The following is a 20,353-nucleotide window of genomic DNA, read 5'->3' as shown; positions in this document are numbered from 1 at the left end:
AGTATTGCTTCATTCTTCTTGTACCATATGCAAGTTTAAAATTCTGGTATTTTGACAACTCTAGTCAGTGTTACAGTGTTCTAGCACACATTGATTACACACTGATTATATTACTTTCCCACTGCCCCCACCATCATTTTGCTTTTTCTTTTATAGAAAACATAATATAACCTATTTAGTTCATTTTGGCATGTCAGCACCCAGGTTTGCAAAATGCATTGCAATATTATCGAAATCACAATATGGCCAAGTACAATATCCAAATCACAGAACCAGATCACAATTTTTTGAAAAATGAAAAATGTGTGAGAAAACAGCATTATAATGAGGTAACGTAGTGTTGATCAGATACCCTGATCTTAAAATCTTGTTCTCCAAATGAAAGAGAACATGTTTGTTTGGTTCAGACCTCAATAAATATCAAATCATCACAATATTAACACTGCAACTGCAATTTCAGTCAACATAATTGTAATATTGCTTTTTTTTTAACCATATCATGTAATCCTAACCATAACAAGTATTGAAAGTTGAGAAATTCTAATTTTGGACTGTTTTTAATTAAGAAGCATTGAAAAAAATACCAATATTTCAGTATACTGTGCAACACCAGTGGCTAATCTGATTGCTGCTGGTTTGTTTACAACACGTTTGACTGCCTGACTGCTTGTGTTTATTGCTTCATATCAGACCTATTTTTAGTAATGCCCCCCCCCCCATGATCTATGCAGTTACTTTACAGAGTACAATATTATAAGTGATACAAAGGCCAAAGCTAGATAATAAACCCAAAGCTGAAGTAAAGCATGATTTCCCTATATTTGTATTTTTGACCTGGTGAAATAATGAGGCTGATTTATAATCTATGGACTATGATGTTCTCCCAAGCCCAGCCAACCTTCATAACTGGGGCATGGCAAACACTCAAGCAGACCAACTGTGCCACAGGAGGGGCACTTTAAAGCACAGCATCAGTTGCTGCCAAGGTGTTATGAGTGGGGAGATACCACTGGCACCATGAACAAGTCTTAAGAACTTTGGAAGACACCATCAGACACAACCATTCCAACACTCCCAAACACTCCTAGACCTATTTAGACATGCTTTAAAACACTGAAGATGTATCTAATAGCACCAGAACGTGTATTTTGAAACTACTTTTACTGTTATTTGTTCATGTGGGCTGTGTACAGATCAACGCCTCGGAGGAACAGAAAGTTAGGGACTGAAGAAGGATGAGGGAGGGGTAGAGGGAGCAGAGGTCTGCCTCCTAGGCCAATAAAGCTTCGGGGAGGTGTGTGAGTGTTTGTTGTGTGTCTGCAGCGGGGAGGAGACGCACAACATCCAACATCCCTCAGTCTGTTTTTCACCGTGGTACTCCTTACAGCTTTTGACCTGGCCTGGATCTGCATCTTTACAGGTGTGAAATTGTTCACAGCCCTGGATCTGAAAAGCCTCATCACAACCAAACATCGAGCACAGGTAAGATTTTATAACTTTTAAAGCTTGTTTACATGCTAATTTTAACACTGCAGGAAGAAATATAAGAACGTCCTTGAGCTAATCTTGACTTTTGCAATTCATTTATTTATTCAACCTGCACAGGAAGTGAAGGGGAAGTTTGTGTTGTTAAAATTAGACAAGACAAAGGTGACATTTAGTTTTGTTTCCTTTATTGGAAACTTGCACGAGTATATTGTTCAACTCAGTGTTTTTAAGTGACTTTTTTTGCAAAAAAATATTAATTTACAAATTATTAAAGGCAGCTGCAGACAGGGCTGGGCCAGAAAATCTAAGAGATTTTTAGAAAAGTTTAAAAATCTATGTTTTTCATTGACTCATAAACTTTGTGTGAGGCCATTTTTCAATTCAAAACATAAAATTTTGAAACGCACAGTAGCCTCTCTTTTATAAACAGCTCCTCAATTTAGACTCCAGACAATAAACTAAAGCATTGGCAGAATTATACCAAACACTTATTAAAGTAACACATTTGAGTCTGTGCAAACATGACAGTTTCATTCATATAATGGATGATGTGATAGTTAATGATTATATTTTGTCACTTTGCATTTAGTCGTGCCCTTTGGCTTTTTGGCATGTGACTTGTACTTCTACTTGGCCTGAGTGCAGCTCTGCAGCTCCAGTTACAGCAGTCAGCATGAAGTGCATCCACTCTGTGTTACATCACATCATAATAGTGGTGAAACTTCAATGCAGAGTGAGTCTAAAAGTATCATGTCCTGACATGTTTGAGGGCCATTATGTTCTACATTCATAAATTTGGACAGAAATCATAACAGACGTGGTCACATTCTGAGAAACTGTTTTCTGTTCCAAGCAGGGAAGTGAAACCCGAGCAGTCAGATGCTCAGACAGGCTGTAAATGTTGCTGTGTCACCACTTCTTAGAAATGAACTTTCAGGTTTCTATGATTTTTCCTTCTTCTTTTACAGCCTGTTCTGTCAACTGTTCTTATCAGTAACGATAACATTTTAATTGCACGTCATTAGAGCAGAGTCCAGTGGGACAGATAACAGGACTGTCAATCAGACAAGTTGTGAACACATCTGTCCACTTTTACCAAACTTAACAGGAGTTTACAACAAGGAAAGCTTGACACAGCCAGACTTTCTTTGTGTTTGCCAGCACAACAAGCAGGGCTGCAACTTGTGATTATTTTCACTGTTGATTAATTAATCCTGTCACAATCTTGTCAGCTGAAAAACAGGTCTAAACATGTGGACCTAGTCTTTCTTGTAATGATTATTTTCATCATTGGTCAATCCATCGATCATTTTCTCCACTAATCGATTAGTTGTTTGGTCCGTAAAATGTCAGAAATTGCTGATCTCTGAGTACAGCCTCCTCTGCAGCAGCTTAGGTGTGCTGCATCTGTTACCATGGGGTTCCAGCCAGGTTAAAAGAGAGTCTCACCTTTGAGACACTGAAAACTTCTACTTTGGACTCTGACTTCAAACATCATTTTATCCTGTTAGATATTTGTGTGTAATTTTGTCATAATTAGGGTGTGCATTTTTAAGTTATAGCCAAATACTATACATGTTCTGTGAGGTCACAGTGACCTTTGACCTCCACAATCTAATCAGTTCTTCCCAAGTGGAGGTTTTTGCTGAAGGAAGTTTGAAGACATTCTGTCAGGGCATTGGTTTGCCATAAAAATGAAGCAACATTTAGCTTAGCAAATTTAGCAAATTTAACATCGTACTGCACACCACAGCTTGAGCAGACTGAGCAGGAGGTGGGACAAATAAAATCATCAGCCTACATGATCAATGTCTTCAAGTGATGTCACTTGAGTCAGTGTCAGTTGATGTTGAAGATAAATTTGAAAATGAAAGTAAAATAATTCCCAACAAATGCACAATTTGCTACCATTTGCTAGAAACTACCTCGTCCAGCTGTTATAGGAAGTTATGTAACTCTTGCAAGAATCAAACTGTATTTGTAACCTGTTTTTGAATATCAACATCTTCAGTAGAAATCAGCTGGTTTGGAGCAGAGTGTCACAGACACAGACAGGAAATTGTCGAGTACTGAGAGGCTGACTACCACTGTTGGTTCTGTTCTTTTCATGGGATTTTTATTTTAATTCTTGTTCTTTTTCCAAATTCAAATTCAAGCACATTTCAACCATTGTCAAGTTGCGTTTTTAAGTTTGCCAGCAGTTTACAGCTGGAAGGAAACTTACATATGAATATACATACATTCAAAATGATTTCACTGAAATCTGATTTCACCTCTACATCCCTTTAAATCACAGGTTACTGTGCCAGAAACACCCAAAATTATGGTACAGTAAGGTGAGGAATATCCAACTTACTTTATTTCTTCTTTCTAATGCAACTACAGTTTCAGGCACTTCATCCAAAATCCAAGCACTTTTCAAACCTTGAAAACACAACATTAAAATTCAAGTGTTTTCAAGGATTCCCAGCACCCGTAAGAACTTAAAGTGTGCGTGCAGAGATACTGTTTGCTGTAATCCAGCAGAAGCTGCAGTGTACTCAGAGGTCATCTGATTTCCAGCCTGTTTCTGTAAACTCTCTGCCTTGTGAGACCTTATCGCTCCGCCGTCTGCTGACCAGGCAAATCTCTGCAGCATCCATGTCATTAGAGCAGATTAACAGAGACTTGTTGTTTCACAGGCTGCAGAGCAAAGCCTGCTCTCACAGCTGCACGAGGTGGGAGTTATGCAACAGCACAAAACTGGCCACACTAAATGTACTGTAGTCCATAAACACCTAATCTTTGTCATCACGTGCTTGTGTTTTTAGGTGAATATCTTGTTCAGTCTGGATTGAGAGAGGAAAAAAGGGAAAGAAAATATGCCTGTAAAAGGCTCCAAGATTGCCTTATTTACATGTATCACACAGAATGATACACACAAAGATGATGGTGAGGAACAGAGCTGCTCTGAGTGAACCAGCAGCTTCTCTTCTCTGGTGACACAAAGAAGAAGTGAAAGTGGATTAGAGGCCGAGCCTGAGCTGAGCTGAGCTGAGCTGCCAGGCAGAAACAGCAAAGACCAGAGCTAACAGTTACAGAGGCTGAATGACAAGTGTAACAAAGTGTGGGTGAGAATGTCACAGAACGGTTAAAGAAAGTTAGAGAAATAATCCCTCTTTAAAAAAAAATAAAGCATGCACACAATTAGAGATGCACTAATTCCAATTTTCTTGGCTGATTCTTGGGTCTGACCTGCTGATTCTGATTTTGGCCAGTATTATTATATTATTATATTAATATGATTTACTAGAGGAATGTGATCTCACAAGATTTTGCAAGATGCCATTTCACGTGATCTCATGTGGAAGCAGATGTTAACAAACCTGAGACTGATGCAATGCAACAGTTTGCTGTAGTAAAACTTTGCAGGGAGACAAAGTTAAACGAGTCTGGATGAGAAAATGTTTGAGGAGATGCATCAACACAAGTTGTTTATTCTTCCACTCAAGATTACCACTATTTGGCGACACTGTCAGCTGTCTCGCTGAAGACTGTCTGTCTTTCTTTACCCTGTTCTCGGAGTCTGTCGCTAACACTGACTTCATCCAAGCATGTGTCTGAGCGTGTGCTGCTGTGATCAGTGTTGTGGTGGGTGTGACATTTTGGTCAGTGTGTGCTGCATGACGTGACCATCGTGCAGAGCATGTCTGCGAATATGGCTGGCACAGAATCGGATATGTAGCACTGACCGGCCGGTCACCGGTCAGGGCCGGTCACACAGAAAACCGGCTGGTACCGGTCTATCGGTGCATCCCTACACACAATGCATGTGCATTAAATCCATACATCACCCATTATTGAGACCTGGGACAAATCATGTCCTGCCAAAAAAAGTAAAACTTATCAATACCAACCATTATACCAAATTAATAATACCAAATTCCAATTTTTTGGCAAAAAGGTATTCTGTAAGGAACAATATATATGAAGTATGTCATTTCTGAAATTCTAAACTTGCTCTGTGCCAGAAAAACGTGCCATGAATTCACAACTTTAAAACTTCAAAATGTGTTGAAAAAAATCTTCAAAATCTAAAACTAACATTTAACAATTACCCTAATATTGACAGACAACTGACAGAGTTACAAACAGCTGATCAACTGACAGCAGAGGACTCGTCCTCACTTGTTATCACCCATTTTCAAGGTTGGGAAACAACTCGCTTGAACCATAGACTGAATATGAAGCAGGATTAAAACCTATTTAATATCAAGTCTCCAACTCATTAAAAGTGACTGCTGTACTCATTTTTGCACATCCATGTTGCTCTTTTAACATAGACATTTTTGTTCATTGCATCGTCATGCCAGTTGAAGGAGACCCTTCAGCTACGTCACTGTAACCTCTGATCTACATGTGCCTCTAATGTAGGTCGCAGCAGAGCTAAAAGAAGTCACTGTCAGTCTGCTGACCTTTTGACTTGGATGCTACTTGAGATGCTGGCAAAAACATAAGCCACTCCTACACTGCATGTGAAACCCAAATCTGCACTGTCACTCTCCTCAGAGGGGAACCTGCCAATGCTCGGTTCATTTCCTGCACCTTTATGTGTGAAATCTCCAGGATTGTGCAGAGTTTGAGTCCTGCAGCTGCTTTATTAAACTGAGGGGAAAGATTTACAGTGAAGAACTGAGTCAAGGTGGGTCTCTGCATGACAACAGAGCATGTTTGTTCTTCAGTGAACCAACGATCAGGGTGATTCAGTTAGTTCAAGGTGCATGCACGTGTGTTTGTAGTATTCTGACATATCCTCATTTCCTTCCCTCATGTTTCCTTCTCTCTTTTCCTTCATTCTTCCTTTCATTTGTCCCTCTCTTCCCTTCATGTTTCCTTTCTTTCCTTCTTTAATTTTTCTTCCTTTGAGCTTCCCTCCTTTATTCTTTTCATGTTTCCCTCTTTCATTCATGTTTCCTCCTTTCCTGCCATTCTTCCTTGCATGTTTCCCACCCTTTCCTTTCTTTCCTTCTTTAATGTTTCCTCCTACAAGTTTCCTGCTTTCCTTTCTTTCATCGTTTCGTTTCCCTTGTTCTCTCCTTTGCTTCCCTCTTTCCTTCTTTTATTTTTTTTTTCTTCCTCATGTTTCTTTCTTGCCTTTCTTTAATTCGTCCTTTCATATTTTCTTTTTTCCCTTCATGTTTTGCTCTTTCCTTTCTTTCATTCTTGCTCTCATATTTCCCTCTTTCTTTCCCCCATGTTTCCTTCTTCCCTTTCTTTTATTTTTCTTCTTCCTTCATGTTTTCTTCTTGTCTTTGTTAAATTCTTCCTTGGATGTCTCCCCTTCCTTCCCTTCATGTTTTGCTCTTTCATTCTCTTTGTTCCTGTCTTTCTTCCATGACTCCTTCTCTCTTCCCTCTTTTCATCTTTCCCTCCAAACAGTTATAAGACCAGTCCGTCTCTTCTCTGGTCAGCTCCACAGTTTGGTCACAGAACCACTGTCATGTGAAATCACTCAGGAATGAAATAAAAGGTTTTCTTCTTCACAGACGTGATAAGAGCATGTGGTTAACAGTGTCTTCTTATGTGGATGGTGTAAATATTTTCATTACTGATCAAGCCGATGTGTGCACTCATCTCAGCACCACATGTCCGTATGGTAGAGGACTCAGTGGTCGATGACTGTCAGCCATCATGACGGATGATGGCATCATCCATCAGCCCACCCCAATTCTGTACCGTCATGCCAGTTGAAGGAGACGCTCCAGCTGCATCACTGTGACCTCCTATCTGCCTCACATGTAGGTCACAGCAGAGCTAAAAGAAATCACTGTGAGTCTGCTGACCTTCTGACTTGAACGCTACATGACTCTCTGGCAAAAAACATAGACTGCATGTGGAACCCAAAACTGCCGCGTCACTCTCCTCAGAGGGGAGCCTGCAGATTTTGGGGATGCAGATTTATCGGAAGTGGCATGTGGTTAAGCAGCATTTTATAGCTCTTGACTCAAAACAAGCCTGTATCAAGACACACCTTCAAGCAAACAGCCCAGATGCAAATACCTGCATTGCAGGGCTGACGATAATCAAACTGCAGTGCTCACAGTGAAAGAAATGCCAAATAAATAGATACAACTAGATGATAAAAAACCAAAGGGGCGATGCTAGACTGGCAGTCACAGAAACTTAAGTATTTTTTTAAACAGCACAGGTGCTTCATCACAACACTGCCAAGAAAACAAAAATGCTTTGTGAACAAAGGTCCTAAGTTACTGACTAATCATCGGTACCGTGAGTTCCTGGTGTATAAACTTGACATAAATCAAACTGTGAAAACAGACATTGTTAATTCAATCTTTATTTCCTGATCTGGTTTGTTTTTGTGGGGATCAGTGGTAAAACTCTGAGCAGATTTTTTCAGTTGAGACTGAACTGGATTGGACTGAACTGTTTGGGGGTTGTTGAGAAAACAAAATGGACTCTTTACCAAGAGGCTTAAACTTCTAATACTGGAATTGTATCAAGAAGGAGAAAATGATATCAAGACAGCTCTACTTACTATCAGACAGTAATTAATCTGGATACTTTCAGAGGTTCTGTGCTTTGTTGGGAGACAGGAGAATTTTTTTTTTTGACTTGACTGTAATAGTTGTTTTACAAGATACAAGGGGATTTATTTATCATTTAAAAAGAGGTTGTGTAATGAGATTTCAATGTCGTTCCCTCTTGACTGATTGATTGGAATTGAACTAAGAGATAACTAAATATAGAAACTAATTTGCATGAAAGAGTGCTGAGGATGACTTCTTCAGTCTCAGTCTGAGGAAACAAAGCTGCTCTTCAGTCTGGTGGTACGACAGCAAATGTTTCTGTATCTCCTGTCTGATGGCAGCATGGTGAACAGGCTGTGAGCAGCTGGGGCAGATGTTGGTTGCTGATGCTGATGCTCTGATGGTTGATGGAACCACTGATGATGTGTAGACTTTTCCTCATCTGGACTGTGCACATCCCATGATGCATTTTGTGATGTTGCCCACCAGGACACTTTCTATCGCTTTCCTCAAGAAACTTAGGGTATACAAAAAAGGTATAACTTTTCCCTATACTTAAGGTTATAAAAGTTAAGATTTTGTTTGTTTTCTTTATTTATGGACACCTATAGTTCCCTAAATTCTTTCATGTTTCCTTCTTCTTTCCTTCGTTCGTTCTTCCTTCTGTCCTGTCTCCTTCCTTCCTTTCCTGTTTCCTCCCACTTGCTTCCTTTTTACTTTTTTATTATACTTGCCTCAAAACCTGTCCCTCAGGCATGAAGGTTTTTTTAATTGAATTTCCTTCCTCCGTTTTTTCCCCGTCTTCCCTTCCTGTTCAGCTAATGTTGCATTTTTGTCATTTAAAGTGAATCATGGATAATCGCACAGCTCTGCTCTCAAAGTGAGACGTATAGATAAAGGAGAAAGAGATAAAGAGAGCCACATGGTTGCATGTTTGAGGGAAGAAAAGGAGAAGCAGACTCTATAGTAGGAAGACACAACAGTAGGAAGTCTGTGACCTTTTCCCTATATGTTAGTGAAAAGCTTATATAAGCTGTGTTTAGGTTACTCTTATGCAACGCAGCACCACAACATGAATGAGTGTCACAAAAGAAATGGTTCAGTGGAGAGTTTACTCATCTTTTGTCTTCTTCCAAAAAAAAAGGATTATTTAACAAATTGAGATCACAAAGCTTGCAACCCACATTTGAATATTCCAACACTTTCATCAGAATCAGAATCATTTTTGTGTTACAATTTTGATTTTTACTGAAAAAATGAAAGAAAAAAAATTGACAATGTGACATTTGTTGGAGTCTTTACCAAAAATATTTTCTTTCATCTGGAGAAGATCTTTAATCTAACATCTTCAGCGGCAGTAATGTGACGTCTACAACTTGTACTTGAGAACAGAGCAACACAAGAAAAGTGTGTCAGTGCCGTGCTGCTGACAGACTGACTGCACTTCAGGTCTTGTCCTACTTTTCACACTACACTGGTATTGTGAGTGTTGCTGGTGCTGCAGTGGTTGATATAAATGTACTGTGTGGACTCTATACACCACAGATAAGATGCAGGTCAGCAGGCAGCACTGTGTGAGAATTCAATCAGGCTCAGTGTGAGAGGAGAAGTCGCCTACATATGAAATACCACAGAGACTCAGCTGTGAAAAGCTGATCTTTCCTGCACACACATGCTGTTTTTGTCTCAACGTGACTAAATGCATTTATGAAACTAGGCCAGAGCTGTGCCTCTTGTCTCTGACCCATTTTAAGTGTGGCACAGTAACATTTAGAAAATCTCAAATCTCACAAAACACACAGCACATATTTACTTAATACTGAAGTAACCGACATTGACACGGCTGCATGGTTTCCCCAGGTATGTTCATTTTACTGTCTCTTACATATTCTTACATGCAGTATAGATGCATGAAATTAAAATAACATGAACATGCTCCTGTTGCTCAAACCCACAGCATCGGAGATTAAGGGCAACAGTAAAACGTATGTTTGCAGCACAAACAAGAAAACCCAACCCAAACTGGGGCAGCAAGACTTTCAAAACAGAACCATGGTCCCTGAACTGATCTTATCTCTAAAAATAAAAGACCATCAGGTTCGCCAGACTCTCCACTCCAGAGTCTTCAATTTCAACACTAAAACAAATATTTTGAGAGATTCTGTTACCAGAAAAAGTAACTTTTATCTAAAGTTAACAAGGCTGCACTGATAAACCCGGCTGAAACAGGATAGACGAGGCCTTAAATTAACACAAACATACAGAACACACAGCCGCTGGGTTGTTGACTTCAGAACAAGTTACTTTAATCCTAGTCTGACAGCTCACCACAGACAAAGTCCAACACGCTCCTTCATGGGCTGAAACTCTTTTACAACTCCAACGACCAAAATACATGGGTCACAGACACAACACGACAGACCCACAGCAGGGCGCATCCATAATAATTACACCTGCAGCAATTAATCAATAATTAAATTCATCTCTGACAGTAAATTGAATATCTTTGGGTTGTGGGCAAAACAAGACATTTGAGGATGTCATCTTGAGCTTTGGGAAACACTGACTGACATTTTCACCATTTTCTGACATTTTATAGACCAAACAACTATTAATCAAGAAAATAATCAACCCATTAATTGACTATGAAAATAATTAGGTAGTTGCACTACTAGAAAACACCAGTCGTTTTATTTTCAGCAAGAGAAGTAAAATAGATCCGTTTGTTGAGGTACAACTAGGAATCACAATGCTAATTTCTAATACTAAGTGCCAGCGAGGTTTTCAGCATGACCGGTCAGTCATAGTCACACATCTGATTCTGTGCTGGCCATATTCACACACATGCTCTACAAGATGGTCACGTCACGCATGCAGCAGACACACCGACATAACATCACAGCCACAACAGCACTGGTCACAGAAACACACACTCAGACAGGCTGTCTACAAAAAGACGGAGCAGCTGCGTAGCTGACAGTGTCACCAAACAACGCCAAACTTTCTAACTCTTCAGGCTAATGTTAGCTGGCAGCAGACTGACAGTAAAAGTCTCACCTCCTGTTCTGGCTGAAGAATAAAAACTTGTGTTGATGAGTCTCCTCATCCAAACGTATTTAACTTCTGCTTCTGTTTTATTTCACTGCAAAGCTTTACGACAGCAAACGGTTGCACTGCATCTCTCTCCAGTTAATTTACATCTGTTTCAACATGAGATCACGACGAAAAATCATGTTTCCTACAAGGTCTCACAAGATTGTGCTGCCTCTAGTACATAATCTTAATATAATAATATAATAAGGCCTGGCTGCAATCTGGAGCACTTTTGGACACATGTAAAAGTTATTTATTAGTCAGTGTTTTATTATGAATATCCAATTTAACTTTACAAGAAAAGTTGCAAAACTGTGCAGTTTCACTTCCACATGCCTGAACTATTGTCTCTGATGTTTTAATTTATTCTCGTGTCTGTGAATATTTGCAGCATTCAGCATCAAACATGGCCTCCCATTGGCCACAGATGTTACTGTATGATATAACATGTCCAAGGTTAACAAGTGATCTCTGTTTAATGAGTTTAAGCTTCATTATATTTAATACCATTGGAAATTTATTGATTGTTCCCACTGTAGATTTTCTAATGGTATTATCCTTCATTTTGGCAGCTGAATCTGTCTCAGATGTTGTTTAATTAAGAAAACTACATTTTTGCTGATGGGATCTTTTGTGTGTGAAACAGACAATTCAATAATTAGACTCATGTTGTACTAGAGCTGGAAATCAGCACTCTGCTCAACAAGAAGACAAGTTTTTCACTTCACTTTGCTGAATGGAGGGCAGTGAAGAGTGAAAAGATCAGCACAGAAACAGTAAAGCCATGACACACACACACACACACACACACACACACACACACACACACACACACACACACACACACAGAGTATATCTAATAATAGCAGTATCAGTGTTCCAGGTGACAGGTTGAACAAACTGTCCCTGTGTTCATTGTTGGAATAATCGTTTCCTCTTGTTTGCCTTTTATCAGTTTGAACATTCAGCTCACTATTTACCTTTTCCTCTTCACATCTCCGTCCCTCTGACATCACTCTGTGGACTCTCTGTTGGTGCAGTTTTGAGTTTTTCTATAGATTGATCTCTGTTCTCTGTTTGTTCTGACCGATCTCTGCTCATGCTAACTGACCCGAACATCTTCTGTTTTAACACTAGAAGCACCAAAATTTCAGAATCATTTTTAACTTTGACTTCCAAACCCTATCATCTCTCATGAGAAATATCAAACTAAGAGATCAATTAATTTATTCTGTTAGTTTATCTTTTTAAAAATTAAAAAGAATTAAAAGAATTAAAAAACCAAAAAATACATTTTGTTAAACGTATTTATATATTTATCAATATGCAGCCATCATGTGTAGTAAATTGTAATAACTGCATATCCATCAGTGATACGTTTCAAATTTTACACTCACCTATAATTACACTCCCCTACTATATCTTTAATTGAGACTAATTTCTTAATGATTTGTAATTAATGTCAGAAAACTGGAAATCATCAAGGGTGCATGATTGCAGTGATAGTTGCTAAGCAACCAAAATGCATCTCAAACTGTGCAAAAAGAACAATGTTGAAACAGGTCAAAATGATCACATTTTCTTTGTCTAGTAAGTAAATTATGAGAAAAAAATTTTAAATGAAAATACAGACACTTTTAGGGAAAGTCAGGTACTTGTAGCACTGTGTTTAATTACAACAAAGTTATTGCACATATAAAAACGGTCAAAATGACCGCCTTGGTGGTTCTAGTGTCAAACTGGAAGTTTTCTGTATTAAACCGTTTATTTTCACAGGGTTCCTAAACTGACTTTTCCAAAGTCAAATTGAAGCACTTTTCAAACTTTTCCAAAATGACATATTTATAAGTTTATAATCAAATTACAATTGCAGGCACTTTCAGGCACTTTATCCAAAAAGTCCTTTTCAAACCTTGAAAACAAGACATTAAAATTCACGTGTTTTCAAGGATTTCCAGCACCTGTACAAACCTTGTTTCTAAGTATTTATCATGTTTTATCTTCCATATGGGCATCCGATAGGGCATTTTTGGAGCATTTTCCGAACACATTGCCTGACTGGGCAAGTGGTGAAAAAGAACTGCACTTTTATCTATGGCTGTAAGTCCTATGTATACTGCCTCAGCTGCATTTTTTTACTTGAATGTAACAATGACCACATGCATTGTCCCTGTCAAATAAATATATTAATAAAAAATAAATAAAATATGAAAATATTCGGATAATCAATTAATTATTGAAATATTTTTTTCATCCAAAATGGTAGTAAACCGTTTCAAAACTTAAGAATTTGAGTTTTTCTCAAAACTCAAATCTACTGCCATCTGTTGATTTTTTCTCAGCTTTTTCATTTTTACAGTGTAATTATGAGTTGTTTACACTGCGTTCTGATTCATTGTGCAGCTCTACTCATGAGTGAAAGCATCAGACGTGAGTCATGACATCTGTCTCTCTCTGTCTCTCTCTAGGATGCTGACCCTGTAGGTCAGCGACCCCACACACCCGTCACGCCATGACCAGCGTCAACTCTCCAGCCAGTCTGCTCGCCCGCAACCGCTTCTACAGAAGTATGACCCCCCCCCCCCCCCCACACACACACACACACAGTAGACTTTATTTTAAACCTTGACTTTAAAGCAAATAAGGCAAATATTTGAATAAGACGAAGGCTATATGTTTTTTCTGCATGTGAATCCTTCATGTGCAAAAGGCAGCAACAACCTGCAGGATCACGTGTTTTTTAGGAAAGCTGCACTCTGCCTTCTGAACCTTTGACCTTGCTGGCTGAACTCTGCGTTCCCTCGAGGGGATAACATCTTGCTCCTCTTCATTCAGTTTTCTGTTTTTTCTACCAAACAACAAATAAATTTGACTTGACAGAGGGCAGAACCACTGCTGTGGTTGATGGGCTTAGTATGTCACCCAAACCCAGCCTCTGGTCTATACATTGTTTTGTTTTTTTTTAGGATATTAAGTCTTTGTGTTAGACAGGGTATGGGTTTTATTATGATTTTGGTGAACTGATCCTTCAAACTCCCCTGTACTAAATACAGAAGTGAAAAGGGAAAAGGAACTAAACTGCTCACACTCATGATAAGAAATGACTTAACACGTGCAAATACTCACACACACACACACACACACACACACACACACACGCACGCAACTTGTGTCCTGCTGTGCAGGACTCACACTTTCTGCACACTTTGTTCTCAACATGGAGTTGAAAACAACAACAGTAGGAATGGAAATTACCTCTGACAGGTGCCTGTGATACGAAATATAAACATGGCCTGACCTCATATGACACTAAAAAGCTTAAAAAGTAACTCAAAGTGGAGAAAAACACTGAAAAGCATGCTGAACATGTTTCTGACACGGTGCAGTGAGTTTGGATGACTGCTCAGAACACTGAGAGCAGGTAGAAACTCGCCTTGGGAGAAAAAAAAATATGACCATCAACATCAGTTAGTTAGACGCCTTTGATGGTGATGAATTCTTTTATATTTAATGATTAGATTGATGACTTACTGTCCTCTAGAGGAACTTTGTTTTCATAGTCAAAACAACACAGTTGTTTTGCAGATTGGTTGTGTGTATCTGCAGTCAGAGGGGAGGAGGGTGAGGTGAGGGCTCAGGGGAAATGGTCACCAGAGTGCAACCATTTCTCTGTCAAGCTAACAGAGACATTGATGCTTTAATTACCTGCAAAACTGAATACTGTAATGCTCCACTTTCTGGTCTTTCTAAGGAAACATTGCTCAATTCCAATTATTATAAAACTCAGCTGCATGTGTGCTGACAAGGACCAGAGAGAGACGGCACACATTACACCAATTTTAAAGTCTCTACATCGGCTTCCTGTGTGCTTCAGGAAGGACTTTAAGATCCTTTTATTTGTTTCTAAAGCTCTTCATAGTCTTACTCCTACCTGTTGACCAGATTTGCTTTTATCGCATGAACCCTCAAGTTATTTTTATTTTATTTTATAAAATGACTGCGCCTGACTGCTGCACTATTTTTGTTTTGCAGGTGTACATAATGCAAACATTCACTGCCAAAGACAATTTATGCCATTTTTGCACATGCTCCAGTCATGGTTGCAACTTTAATTTTATTAAGGAAGGACAGCAGAAGTGAAGAAAAGTTTTTGTTACATCCCTATGAATTATATTTGCTTGCCTCTTCTAGTTTCTGGAGAAATGTCCTGTCAGTCAAATTAAAGGGTGTAGTACCGCTGACTGAACATGCGTTTGCCTCTTTCTGTCTCTCTCAGACCTGCCACCCAGTCCAGAGCAGATGAAGCCGGTGTTCAGCTGTCAGAATGACTCTGACAGACACAAACCGAGGCAGCTCACTCTCTGTGTCACCATGACAACACCTCCTGGTAAACCAATATACATACACAGCACATATAGCACTATTTTTAGGAAGGGTCTCCACTCTATTTTGAAACTAGACTGCTCCAATTCAGCCACAAAAGCATTTCTAAGGCCACTGATGTTGGGGGATCACGTCTGGCTCGTAGTCGGTGCTCGATGGCTTTGGGGTCAGAGCTCTGTCTGGGCCAATCGAGTCCTTCCACACCAAACTGGGAAAAAGCTTTTCTTTACAGCCCTGGCTTTGTGCACAAAGGCACTTTCATGCTGCAACAAGAAGTGGCTTACTCCAGTCTGTTGCTACAAAGTTAACAGATGACCTAAAATATCACTATATGATGTAGCATTAGGGGCCTAAAATATGAAAAACAACACCAGACCAAACAGACACAAAGGTCTGTAGAGATGGCCGCCCTCACACCAGAGTTTCTACACATTCTCCATGTCAAATTTCCAGACTTCCCAGTAGATTTTAGGCCATATCTGACCTCTACTTTTCTCTTCCAATTTGGAATCCTAAGAACCAAAATGAGTTGAAAAAGTTGAATAATTTAATATTAAACAGCATCTGCTCAGTTTTGTTCATTCATAGTTTCCATGGAGATGTAGTATGGTCTCCTCATGCAGAAAAGATCCAGTCTTTCTGATAGCTGCATCACTGTGTCACTGCATGACACATTAATGTTCAGGCATGTATATAACTATAAGTAAGTATTTGCTTATTTGTGATGATGTGTGCAATTCAAAGATATTGTTGTATTTTCATATTTTCTTTTCTCTCAAATTCCATACTTTTCCAACCTGCATAGGATCTCTGTCATACTTTGCAGTCAAACACAGCAACATAAGGAGCAGGGAAACAGTGATGAAAAGAAATAAAGGAAACCTGCACTGACTCACATTTTCGTTTGGAAACTCACACAAAGTTTTTGCAACTTTTAGATGAAAACATACATATCAATAAACCTTTTATTACCTGTCAGGGTTTGGCCTCTTTAAGGGCATTTCCTTAACTTTTAATGGCTTTTGTGGTCCTGGTGTGTAAAGAGGTAAGTGGGTCTACAAGCAAGTAGACACATATGAGCACACACACTATATATACAGCATACAAAGACGTGACTGTACACTCAGTAAGTAGGTCAGTGTATAGTATTTATAAACACACATATATGCAGCTCGCACACATGCAGGTGCCTATTTATACACACATTCACACATGCAGTATAAAACCAGCATCCAGACTAAAGTGGTCTTTTTAAACAAGGTTAAAGCCAACTGGACGTTCAGACACGGTTTAGTCATAAATTTAGCCCAGTCTGGATTTAAACAATGAGCCTGAAGATATACAATATTCTTCACTGTTAACAAACCCATGAAATCACTGTTAGTCCGTCTCTCAATACTTTTAGACTTCCTTGTCTGTGGCTCTCAGCACTATGTCCAGACTTTCCTACTGAGGACAAAGATAAATCTTTCACAAAGAGCCACAAAAAGAAAGTTTCCTTTCTAAAAAAAGATTTGGGTAATTTCCTGAAATGGCTGCTCACTGTGGGTTTCCGCAAATGTTAGCCAAACATTAGGAACCAGATCTAAATACACTAAAAAAATATATATTAAATCTCTCAGGAACAGTTTGATGGAATTTCTTTTAATTTGGTACTTGGACTCTAGAATGAACTATGACCTCGTAAAACACATTTATGGCCCTAATTCAAAAATTCAAGTGCTAATTATGACACAATTTCACACAAATATCTAATTGGACAAAATGAAGAAGTGATGACATTATATATTTAACAGGTCAAAGGTCACTTAAAAATTAGAGCCAATCAAAATGCTGGATGTCATGTCAAGGGATAAAAATGCTGTGCAGTCCCACATAAAGTCACCTGACCTGGTCACACTACGTCTAAGTGAAGAGAACATGTTTCACACTGAAATCTACTCTATGGAATCATACATGTCAATATAGTGATAATATAGAGATTAAATACATTTAATACCTTTAATTAATTCAAAGTCTTCACTTCACGTATGTTATATGAGTCTGAGAGACATGGATGTAAACTGCAACATGACTGGTTGGCAGAAGCATAAAAGCACACGGTATTAATTTGTTTCATGACTCAAATTGTTTCTCTCTTTTCCCCGGATTCCCAGGTGGCACTGGAACAAAAGGATTATGGGTCAGCATCGTCCTGGGCTCTTCTTCCTCTCTGTTCTTCTCCACCACCAAACCAACCAAACCTGCTGACCGGTGCGTCAAGTAGAAGGAAACAAACGCACCTCTTCGGTTTACAGACTGAAACGAAGTTAAGAAATCAGGATCCCTTAACTTTCTATTTCTCAGCCCTCTTGGCTGCTCTGGATTTGACAGTCTGGGTCAAATGGACACACACAGACAAAGAGGACTAATTCCAAAAAAAGAAAAACCAAAAGGACTCTTGAATATTAAACTGCAGGCTAAAACTCCTGATGCAGCCTGTTGTGCGATGAATAATTTTAAATGATAAATGAAATTGGAGGCCTCCAGCGGTGTCAAAAGTTGCCAAATGGTATCAAAAAGTTGGATTTTGGCAAAGACTTGTTGTAATTTCAACCCTCTGGTGCTCTTCAATGGAGCCAAACGGTCAGAAATATAAATGTTATGTGACAAACGAGCCACACAAAGTGATTATGTCAGTGGGTCAGTGCTGTGAAAATTCAGTAATTTATGTTTGTAAGATTGTTTGCAAGATTGTTTGCAGTGAGTCATTTTAACTCCTGTCTCATGTTGAATGTTCAGGTATTGAGGATTATAAAATATATGTTATGATTCACCGCTCTGATTCACCAACATGTATGTCATGTATAAATCTGACTTTTAGTTGGTGTATTTTGGTATAGAAGGAGGAAGCCGTCTGTCTACAGTACCAGAGGTGAAATATGCATTTTGAAAATCAAAAATCTGAAGGAATTCTTGAAAATCTGAAAATATCGTTTAGAGTAAGTAAACATTAATGTCTGAACTTGTTTATCAATCATTGTGTCAGCTTCAGCCTGTGTCTGTGTCGAGTCAGTTTGTGTGTTTCTGCTTTTCAGTCTGTGTGAACTAACAAGCATCAACTTCCTCAAACCTTCGCTTGAAGCTTCATCCTGTTTATAAAAGTGTTGACACTGATGACACTGACATCACACTCCTCGCTGAACTGGGTTGTGGACAAAACAAGACATTTGAAGAAAGACGGATCAATTGATTTTTACAATTATTTGACCTTTTATAGACCGACCAACTTAACGATTAATCAAGAAAATAATCAGATTCAGCCAGATTAACTGATAATGTAAATCTTTAGTTGCAGCCCTATTGTCTTAGAAAATATGAGCACCTCTGAATACATACACTGACTCACTCACGCTCCACACTCCCCAAATTCATTTTAACCCACACAAAGCACCAAATCCAGCCCAGCTGAGTGGAAAACAACCCAATCGGGCATCACTTCTGAGGGCAAAGACTTCTAAAAGTGAACAGAAAATACTGAGCCCAAACACATGGTGCCAGAGAACATGGGCAGATTCAGGCTGTCCGAGGGGCAGAGGCACCAGCTGGACATGGTGGGGCACCAGAGTAGCAAAAATCATTATGTATTTAAGGTGTAACAGTTCCAATTCCTGGTTTTGTCCACTGGAAGGGCACTTTACCATGTTTTGTTCTCTAGAAGGGCAATTTAGAGGACCCATGACCACTTTTGTCCACTAGAAGGGCACTTTATGTTTTGTCCTCTAGATGGGTACTTTACCAAGTTTAGCAGTGTCACCAATTGTTTGTCTTTCCTCAGTGTTTCCAAAAGCTCAAGATGACGTCCTCAAATGTCTTTTTTATCCACAATCCAAAGATATTCAATTTACTGTTGGAGAGGAGTAAAGAAACCAGAAAATATTAACATTTAAGAAGCTGAAATCAGATCAATTTTGACATTTTTTCCTAAAAAAATGACAAAATATTTGGCAATTAACAGTTGCAGCTCTAATAGGCCGAGATTCATGCAGCCCTATTCTTAATACCATCATGATTTCAACAATATCAGCCAACACTTAAACCAGGGAGGAAACAGACGGAGGAGAAGGAGGAGAGCCTGACAATAAGTGACTGAGATCCAGACAGAGGAGAGAAAATGGTCTCCTTCGTTCCCTCTCTGACCCTCCCAGCACCCAGTGACCTGGAAAAACTGCAGCGTGGGAGGACGGCCGGCCGCTCAGCTCTTCAAATGAGCCACAGAACAAATCCTCTTTTCAACCTTTCAACACGGTCATGCAGAGAGGCCACTTTACAGCAGAGTCGCCCTTTGTTTGTCTTTCCTCTGTTTCATAGAGACAGACAGAGAGACTGAGGGGGTGAATAGGGGACAGCGGCGCTTACACAAACCCATTTTACAGTCAAATGGGAAAAACCTCACGTCAGGGTTTGTGCTGCACTACAGTCAGCACAGAGATTTTTCTCCGCATGTCAGGATAACTTGAATAAGTCAAAAGATAAAGGCACTTTGTGAAACTAGTTTTGGGGAACTGCAAAAGGCTGAAAAAGTTAGTTGGCGTTTGCTTTGTGCATCGTCATCACCCCAAATGTGTGCGTGGAGCAGGTGGGCCTCTGCACCTCAAAGGCCTGAACAGCAACAGTAAGGACTTAGATATGAAGTGGTCACAAACTAACTCAGCTGATGACCATAAATACAATGGAGTTTTTTTTACAGATGTGTTTCAATTCAATGCAATTCAGCTTCAGTTTGTACAGGCAGCTGTTTGCACTTCACCACTCAGGACAACAATTACACACAAAATAAGGTTGTCATAAATATCGAAGTATCAATACTTTCCAATATCACA

The 20,353-nt window shown here is 39.2% G+C and overlaps 2 long non-coding RNA genes across 6 annotated transcripts in view; one reads left to right on the top strand and one right to left on the bottom strand.

Moving 5' to 3' along the window:
- Positions 1 to 20,353, bottom strand: part of LOC146324595 (uncharacterized) — a 54,620-nt gene that overhangs the window by 32,267 nt on the left and 2,000 nt on the right. The gene's annotated exons all lie outside the window — the stretch shown is intronic.
- LOC146324596 (uncharacterized) lies at positions 1,294 to 18,507 on the top strand. 5 transcript variants are annotated; one of them, XR_014770665.1, is made up of 6 exons: positions 1,294 to 1,482; positions 3,785 to 3,824; positions 11,787 to 11,884; positions 13,577 to 13,675; positions 15,385 to 15,495; positions 17,648 to 18,507. It is a non-coding gene; the product is annotated as an uncharacterized LOC146324596 (long non-coding RNA). The 5 variants fall into 5 exon arrangements; XR_014770666.1 differs by lacking the exon at positions 3,785 to 3,824; XR_014770667.1 differs by lacking the exon at positions 11,787 to 11,884.

Source organism: Lutjanus erythropterus, chromosome 6, assembly GCF_056507025.1.
Source record: "Lutjanus erythropterus isolate fLutEry1 chromosome 6, fLutEry1.hap2, whole genome shotgun sequence".
In the NCBI taxonomy this organism is placed as follows: Eukaryota; Metazoa; Chordata; class Actinopteri; order Lutjaniformes; family Lutjanidae; genus Lutjanus; species Lutjanus erythropterus.
The sequence above is the reverse complement of the archived record's forward strand: the minus strand, read 5'-3'. Positions and strand labels throughout refer to the sequence as shown.